The sequence below is a fragment of the Bos taurus genome, chromosome 1, assembly GCF_002263795.3.
Source record: "Bos taurus isolate L1 Dominette 01449 registration number 42190680 breed Hereford chromosome 1, ARS-UCD2.0, whole genome shotgun sequence".
Classification (NCBI taxonomy): Eukaryota; Metazoa; Chordata; class Mammalia; order Artiodactyla; family Bovidae; genus Bos; species Bos taurus.
Genome location: NC_037328.1, coordinates 133,643,637 through 133,653,098, shown reverse-complemented (window position 1 = coordinate 133,653,098; position 9,462 = coordinate 133,643,637).

Here is a 9,462-nt window from a genome sequence, read left to right as displayed (position 1 = left end):
ATAGAGTACCCATGCCCTTTGCTTGCCCCACCCCCGGTCACTTCCCCCTCTTCCTCTCCCATTCCTCCTCAAGAACCTCCTATGGCCTCTCCCTACTCATTAGCAGGGCCACAAAAAGACAAATTGGTGTGGGGAGAGGAAGGGTGTATTAGTCACTGGGAGTAGGTTGGATGGAAGAAGAAATGAATGGCTCTGGAGTCAGCTGGGAGATTTCATTGAAGGCCCAATTTCCTAGTCTTCTTATTAGCAGAGAAGAGAGCTTTAGGTTAACATACAGATGTGCAAGTCACCTAGTGTGTGGTTGGAACACAGTAGGTACTCAGTACGTGTTGGATGGCAGTGGCCTTGAGACCGGTTAAAGGAGTAGCAAGATAGGAAGGAAGACCCATCACACCAGGCACTGAGAGTCACCTGACATAGCCCAGCTCACCTGTCTTATCACCTGTCTGTGTCCCCAGCTCTCTGTCTCTGTGTCTGTCTCTGCCTCTCTCTCCAACACTCACACACACACACACACATACTTCTCCCCCTGGTTGTAAACTCAAAAGACAGTTGGCAGCTGAGATGGGAAGAGCATCACCCCGGGAAGCCCCAGTTCTGCTCCCGCGGCTGTTCCATAAATATTTTGGCTGTAGGATGTACACAGGATCCAAAGCTGAGGACCAGGACCCTGCCCGGTCTGCTGGGGCCCCAAAGTGAGGTGGGGAAGATATTCAGATCAATAGCCCCTCTCAGTCTGACCTCATATAAGAAACGACAGAGGGAGGGCAGAGCACTGTGGGATGTGGAGGCGGGGCCCCAGGCCTCTGGAGCAGAGATCTGGAATGACATACTGAAGGGACTGGAACCCTTCAGCCTGCAGACCTGTAAGGACAAGCCAGACAAGAAGGAGGAAACCAAACATCCCCAGGCCCAGAGGTGGGACAGTTCATGGTCTTATGGAAAAATCAACATTGTATGTGTGTCTGAAAATTAACCTAGCAGACATTCTTCTTGTTTTGCTTGTAAGATGTTTCAAAAGAGAAAAGCCCTTAGGCACATTCCTGATTCTAAGAGAACCTTTTATAATGGCTAAGTTCATTATAATTTGATCAATAAGGTCATGGTCAAAGGTTAATTATCACAAGGTTGGTGAATAAAATCAACTTCCTATAGCGATCATAAATTACAACTCTAAAAAACAAATTCAGTATTTTACAGTAAATGCTTTAACATTCTAAATGAACATATCTATTTTTTAAGGTAATCAGTTACAAGTCAGCAGGCCTTACAGCTATTGAACAAATTTTTTAATATGATAGGAAAGCTACTCTTTGCCTCTTTTAGTAAATAAACTTCTTTAGAAACTCAAGTTTATGATGAGATATAGAATAAGAACAGATTACCTTAAAAATCTTGGTAACTGGTATGTAAATATTCACTAATCACCTGACCTTTCTGAATGAAGAGTCATAGTCTATCCGTTGATTTACCTTTTCAAAAACACTTATATCAAGAACTTCTCATCTTCTCAAAGTCCCTATTAAAAAATTCTCTCCACTAGCAGCAACTTAATTTTAATCAAAGCTGAATCAAAAATCTGGAGGACTTACACTAATTTTTTTTCCGTAACACTGTAAGCAGGGACACACCTGCTCATTTGTCTGGCCTTCTGCTTTTTCTCCTATAAGCTGGGGATAATTGTCCACCCCACACCCCTCCCTTTCAGAGGGCCTTCCTAGCCAAGGTCCCCAGAAATCATGGAGCCGAGTCATCCTCACTGTGCCCTGTCCGTAGTCCTGACCCGGAAGTTCTGACCCAAATTTGTGAGCATGATAAAACTGCTGTTTTAAGTCACTAAGTTTGGGGATCGTGCTCACAAATTTGGGTCAGAACTTTTCTCACATGTTTGGGTAGCTGATGTTAGCTGTCATATAAGACTCCATCTGGGGCTGTCAATCAGAACTTCTACACATTTCCTTTCCACATGGCCTAAGCTGCCTCACAGCATGGCAGTCCCAGAATAATGGGGCTACATGGTGGCTCAGGGTTCCAGTGCAAATTTTCCAGCTAACAAATGTATCACCTTATTTTTTTAATGTACTTATTTATTTTATTGGAGGCTAATTACTTTACAATATTGTAGTGGTTTTGCCATTCATTGACATGAATCAGCCATGGTTGTACACGTGTTCCCCATCCTGAACCACCTCCCCACCTCCCTCCCCATCCCATCCCTCAGGGTCATCCCAGTACACTGGCCCTGAGCACCCTGTCTCATGCATTGAACCTGGACTGGCTGACCTACTCTCAGAAGATCTCATCTGCTGTATTCTGCTGGTTACAAGCAAGTCACAGGCCCTTTCAGATTCAAGGGTAGGGGAAATATATCACACTTCTCAGTAGGAAGAGCATCAAAATAATTTGTAGACGTGTTTTTAAACCACCACACTGAACTATCTTGTGTAACTGTGAGAAGCAGGAACTCAAACACTGCCAGGACTCTCTGCTTCTCTTTGCATGATGAATTCTTTGGCTTTCTTCTCTCTTATTGCAAGCTGACTTCATCCAGGAAGTAAGAGGTGGACATCCAGAGTCACAAAGCACAGACCTGGCCCCTGGAGGTCCATTTTATCTTTTGAAGCCATTCCCAGAGGCGAGAACCCCATTCTGAGATAAGCAACATCGGCAATATTTGTGATCTAGTACATGCTCCTACATACATAAAACTAAGATCATGGCATCTGGTCCCATCACTTCATGGGAAATAGATGGGGAAACAGTGGAAACAGTGTCAGACTTTATTTTTGGGGGCTCCAAAATCACTGCAGATGGTGACTGCGGCCATGAAATTAAAAGACACATACTCCTTGGAAGGAAAGTTATGACCAACCTAGATAGCATATTGAAAAGCAAAGACATCACTTTGCCAACAAAGGTCCGTCTAGTCAAGGATATGGTTTTTCCAGTGGTCATGTATGGATGTGAGAGTTGGACTATAAAGAAAACTGAGTGCCAAAGAATTGATGCTTTTGAACTGTGGTGTTGGAGAAGACTCTTGAGAGTCCCTTGGACTGCGAGGAAATCCAGCCAGTCCATTCTAAAGGAGATCAGTCCTAGGTGTTCGTTGGAAGGGCTGATGCTAAAGCTGAAACTCCAATACTTTGGCCACCTCATGTGAAGAGTTGACTCATTGGAAAAGACTCTGATGCTGGGAGGGATTGGGGGCAAGAGGAGCAGGGGATGACAGAAGATGAGATGGCTGGATGGCATCACCAACTCGATAGACATGAGTTTGGGTGCACTCCGGGAGTTGGTGATGGACAGGGAGGCCTGCCGTGCTGCAATTCATGTGGTCGCAAAGAGTCGGACATGACTGAGCGACTGAACTGAACTGAACACGCTCATAAGAACAAGAGCAATGGTGGACTGGCAGCCAGCTACTATGGAATTGCCCTTATGCTTCGATCTGCCTTATATATGTCCAGGTAAAATGCCAATGGTGGGTAAACAAAAGGAGAGAATTGAAAGCCCTACCTTTTGGCACCAGCTGAATTTTACCTTAAAATGTGATTGCGTATATGTTATTTTCCTCTCTAAATTTTGAGTACCTTGAAGAGTGTATGACACTAGAGTTTAGTATATACTTGATTGAATGACTGAATAAATAAATAGTCTAAGCAAATATAAATTAATTACTATTAACATGATAGAAAACCTCGTTATACAGACAATGAATGTGCTTGGGACTGGATGAAAAGACAATCTGTACTTAAATATTTAGTGTATTTCTTTAATTTTGTTTAAAATTGTATTTTTTAAATAATTTAACATATTAATAACCAATTTGTGGTTAATATACTTATTTAAGTTCACTTTTAATATAAAATACATGTAATTTGGTTGCAACTCGGTGCAGTGCCTGGCTTTATCTCCTATCAGAAAAGAAGGTAAATCCTCTGGAGAATTACAACATCAATATACATTCCTCAGAATATTGTAATCTATTAATAAAAATTAAATAGAAATTACTTGCAAAATCAGAATATATAATATCACAAAATGAGTAGCACATTAAATGGACTTACTAAAAATTAAACACAACAGAAGAGTATATTACTGAACTAATAAAATAGTATAAAATAAGACTAGTACTTGAAGAGAAAGAAAGAACATTGACTTTAAAAAATAAAATACAGGTCCATAGAAAATCTGCAAGTACATAAATGCAAAAGCTAGGAAAATACAGATAATACCTTTAGAGAAATGGTGAAAATGTTCCACACGCTTGCAAATGGAAGGAAAAGGAGGGAGAGGATGAGACAGAGCTATGTAAGAGGCAATGACCAAAATGCTTCCACAATGATGAAAGAGAAAAATTCACAGTTTCTAACATTATTAATTCTTAATATAAAAAAGTCAAAGGAAAGTGCATACAGGCACATCACAGTAGGACTGCTGAAGAGATAAAGAGAGAGAGAGAAAACATCTTAAGAATGGCCTGATCCATGAGCACAACATAGATTTCCATTTATTTGTGTCATCTTCATTTTCTTTCATCAATGCCTTATGATTTGCAGAGCACAGATTCTTGGTTAAAATGCCCATAACACAAAGTAATCTATAGGCTCAGTGCTATCCTTGTCAAGATACCAATGGCATTGTACACAGAACTAGAACAAATAATTTTAAAATGTGAATGGAACAACAAAATATCTCTAATAGCCAAAGCAATATTGAAAAAGAAGAACAATCTGAAGGTATTAAGCTCGCCTGATTTCAAATTATGCTGTAAAACTATAGTAATAAAAACAGTATGGTACTGGCACAAAAACAGAGCATAGCTCAATGGAAACAAATAGAGAACCCAGAAATAAACCCATGCTTATATGGCTGATTAACATTTGACAAAGAAGACAAGAAAATACTATACAAGGGGAAAAGGTAGTCTCTTCAATAAATAGTGTTGGGAACACTGGACAGCTACAGACCAAAAAAAAAAAAAAATGAAACTAGACCACTTTCTTATAGCATATACAAAAATAAACTCAAAATAGACTAAGGACAAATGTAGGACTTGAAACCATAAAACTCATAGAAGAAAACATAGGAAGTATGTTCCTTGACATCAGTCTTAGAAGTATTCGGGGGGATGTGTTTCCTCAAGCAAGAAAAATAAAAGAAAAAGAAAATTTTAAAAATTAACAAATGAGACTGTATCAAACTAAAAATTTTTGCACAGCAAAGGACATCATGAACAAAACAAAAAAAAGCAACTTACTGAATGGGAAAAGATACCTGCAAATGATATGTCCAATAAGAGATTAGTCATAGGGCATGTTGGTCACACAGTCATGTCTGTCTTTTTGCAATCCCATGGACTGAATATAGCCCATCAGGCTCCTCTGTCCATGGAATTCTCCAGGCAAGAATACTGAAGTGGGTTGCCATTCCTTTCTCCAGGGAATCTTCCTGACCTAGGGATCGAACCTGGGTCCCTCACATTGGAGGCAGATTCTTTACTGTCTGAACCACTAGGGAAGCCCCAAATAAGAAGTTAATATACAAAATATATAAATAACTCACATAAATCAATACCAAAAAAATAAATAAATCTTATTTTAAATGGACCTGAATAGACATTTTTTTCCAAAGAAAGCATACAGTTGTCCAACAGACACATGAAAAGATTCTTAACATCATTAATCATCACATAAATGCAAATCAAAACCACTATAAGATATCACTTCACATCCGTCAGAATTGATATTATCAAAAAGACAACAAAAAACAAGTGTCGGCAAGAATGTGTATTTTGTAAGTGTGTGTGTGTGTGTGTGTGTGTGTGTGTATTCAATGGAATATTACTCAACCGCAGAAAAGAGTGAAATCTTACCATAAATGACAATACGGATGTACCTAAAGTGTATTAAACAAAATAAAATAAGTCATAAAGAAAAAGACATATACCACAGATTTCACTTATATGTAGAATCTAAACACAAAACAAATAAACAAACATAACAAAATAGTAACAGACTCATAGATACAGAGAACAAACTCATCGAGGGCAGCAAGCAGGGGAAATGAATATGGATGAAATAGGTGAAGGGAATTACGAAGTACAAACTTCCAATTATAAAATAAATAAATCACAGTAATGAACTGTACAACATAAGGAATATAGTCAATAATATTGTCATAACTTTGCATGGCGACAGATGATAACTAGACTTATGATGATCATCTCATAATGTATAAAAATATCAAATCACTATGCTGTGCAAATGGTAATATAATATAATATTGTAAGTCAATTATACTTAAATAAAAAAGAAAGAATGACCTGGGGGAAAATTACCTTCAAAGGAGAAACAGTAAGATGAGCATTTGATTTTATAATAGAAATGATAAAGGAAAAAGAACAATAGAATGATTTTCAATTATACCAAGAAAAATGTGAATAAATAATAGCCAGCCTAGAATTCTAAACCTTGAGAAATTCTTCAAGAATAAATATAAACTAAAGTGTTTTAGAATAAACCAAAAGTAAGAGGAATCATGGTTATCAAACTTGCACTAAAAGAAATAGTAAAGAAATTTCTTCTAGATTCCTGCTGAAGAGTCAGCAGGGGAAAATATGACCCTGGATTAAAGAAGCAAGAAATAGTCCTGTCTGGAAAAACACATTGTTAACCCAGGTAGCACTGTTGGAGTCCCACATATAAAGTGCTGCCAAATATAAGTTCATACAAGCCACAATTTGAAATAATCCAAAGAAATAAAAGCAGTAGAATTAGACAGACTATTAATACAGGCATTAATAACTAAGAATTGTGGACTACTTACACTTATAGAATAAGCATGGCTGAAATGAAATAAAAGCAGAAACTTTTAAGAAGAGATTTAAAAAACAAAACACTATGAAATACTAATTCTAAAAAATAATTAAAAGGAAATTTTGAAAATAAAAATATCACTTAATCTAAAATTTTAAGCATGGGTTAAACCACAAATTAAACAAAGAGAGAATTAGTGAAGTGAAAGATAAATCTACAAAAATCACCCAGAAGCTACCACAGAGGAATTGACAAGTGAAAATAAAACAAATGAAGTTAAGAGAAATGGGGGATCGAACAAAAAGATTTAACATAGTTCCAAGAATATCATATCTGAGAAGAAAGAAAATGAGAGAAGGCAATATTAGGGAGATAATAGCTTAAATTTTTCTAGAACTGAAGAAAGACTTTAAACCTCAAATTCAAGGAGCATAATTTATTTCAAGTAAAATGAATAACAGTGAATCAACAGGTAGTCTTATCAAGGGGAAATTGTAGAAAAATAGAAAAATTGTCCTAAAACAAAAAGAGAGAGAAAGCAAGTTACATCCATAAGAAAGCAAAAAAGGACTGATTTACCGGCAGCAATAGAAGTCAGAGACAATAAAATACTATTTTCAAAGTTCTAGAGGGAAATAACTATCATCTAAAATTTTGGACCATGTTAAAGTTCGTTAATGCTCTTCAGCCAACTTAAGGAATAAAGCTGTAGTAGAATAACTATACCAACTCAAAGGGCATGAATCTGAGCAAACTCCAGGAGATAGAGAAGAACGGGGAAGACTTGCATGCTGCAGTCCACAGGGTCACAAAGAGTGGGACACAACAATCTAGATTAGGGACTGAAGAAAAACAGAGAAAGTTGGGTTTATCACTTGTTGTAACAATGGTGCATCTCAGTAAGAAGGTGCTAGAAATAATCCAGTATAGGGTCTTGACTATGATCAGGTAATCTTGGGGAGAGTCTGAGGAATCAAGGAACTCATTTTGGACTGAAGGGTAACCAGAAAGTGAGAGCAATTCTGCGGCTGTGAATCTCAAAAATTACCTATCAGGAGGGAAGACTAGAGTGAGGAAAAGCTGTTATAGGTTAAAAGTTGCAGTCACTCATTTAGCAAGAGAGGGAGATTCTTGGAGTTTTGTGAGCTATGCAGTGAACTTGTCTGAGTGGAGTGTCTGTGGCTTTTTGACCAACAAGAGAACAGCATGGCTTCGCAGTCAGCATCAGATCAGTCTACAATAATACTGAGACCTAACTCTAACTTTAGATCAGTCCCAGATGTCGAGATCTGCTTTTTTATCCTTAACTTCTATTCATAAATGAAGATGAAATAAATAAGATTGAATTAGAGAATTTGACACTCACAGTCCCTCACTGAAGGTAATTCTAAAGGGTATAACTTCAGGAAGTAGGAAATTGAACCCAGAAGGAATGGGATATGAGAAAGAATAGAAAGAATAGTGAGCAAAGGAATTGATAATTATGGCTATAAATCAAACCTCACATTAACAGTATTAAACAATAATAACAATAGTGATGGGAGGGGCTAAAGAATAAGATTGGACCACAATTCTGAACAATATGTAAGATCAGAGGAGAAAGATTAGGTCAAATATTCAATGACCCCTGCATTAAGGAAGAATCCTGATTAACTATTAATATAAGGCTTTATTAAGGCAAGAATGCATGTTAAAATTTGAGTAACCCCTAAAAGAATAGAAATAGGCTATATAAATTTGGTGAGGTAAGGAATTAAAAAATTCATCAGTATTAAATAAGGAAAGAAAGGGGAAAAAAAGATGCAAAGAAATATCATGATAAATGGAATATAAAAATGAATCTGAACATAGCAGTGATGACTACAGATGTTATCAGATTAAATGTATCAGTTAAAGGGAAAAAATTATCAAAGTGGATTTTTTAAATTAGTTCTGTGCCTTTTCACCTGGCACACAAAACATAAAGATAAGAAATTGTAAAGTTTCTAAATGGATAGAAGATGAGCAAATATCATCATACTAGTGAAAAAAAGCTGATTTCCCTACATAACCATCAGTCTCAGATCCTCTCCATCACCACTGCCTACTACTCCATTTTGTTGTTCTTTAATTCAAATCAGTTCTTACTAACCATTATAACATGTCCCCAGATTGCCTTTCCAGACTTTTTTACAATATAACCTTTCACGTATAACCACTAACAGATTCCCAGGCTCTTTTAAAAAAAATCTTATTGGTTGGAGTGGAGGGAGGTTTAACACATTAGAAATATGGGAAGGTTCAAAAGAGCTGGAGAAGTACCTGCCACACCTGATTGCAGGCATTATTGTGCTGCTTTATTTTGTTTATTTTTTTTTTGATATTTTATTTGATAGCATACCAATATCATTGTCATCAAGAAAAGAATAAAAAATGTTTATAAAAACTTTTCACTTTTGTGTTAATTCAGCTCCTCCAAGAAGCAGACACCAAGATGGAATCACATGTATAAAGACTCACCAGAAGAAATACTTGTGAAGCATAAAAGGGAGGAGGAGCAGAAGTCAGAGAGAACTTTAGACTATGAAGCAGATCTAACCCCTGCCTAAGGAGACAGTGATGGAAGTATTGAGTTGCAAGAGTCCCACACTAAAGCACGTTTCTG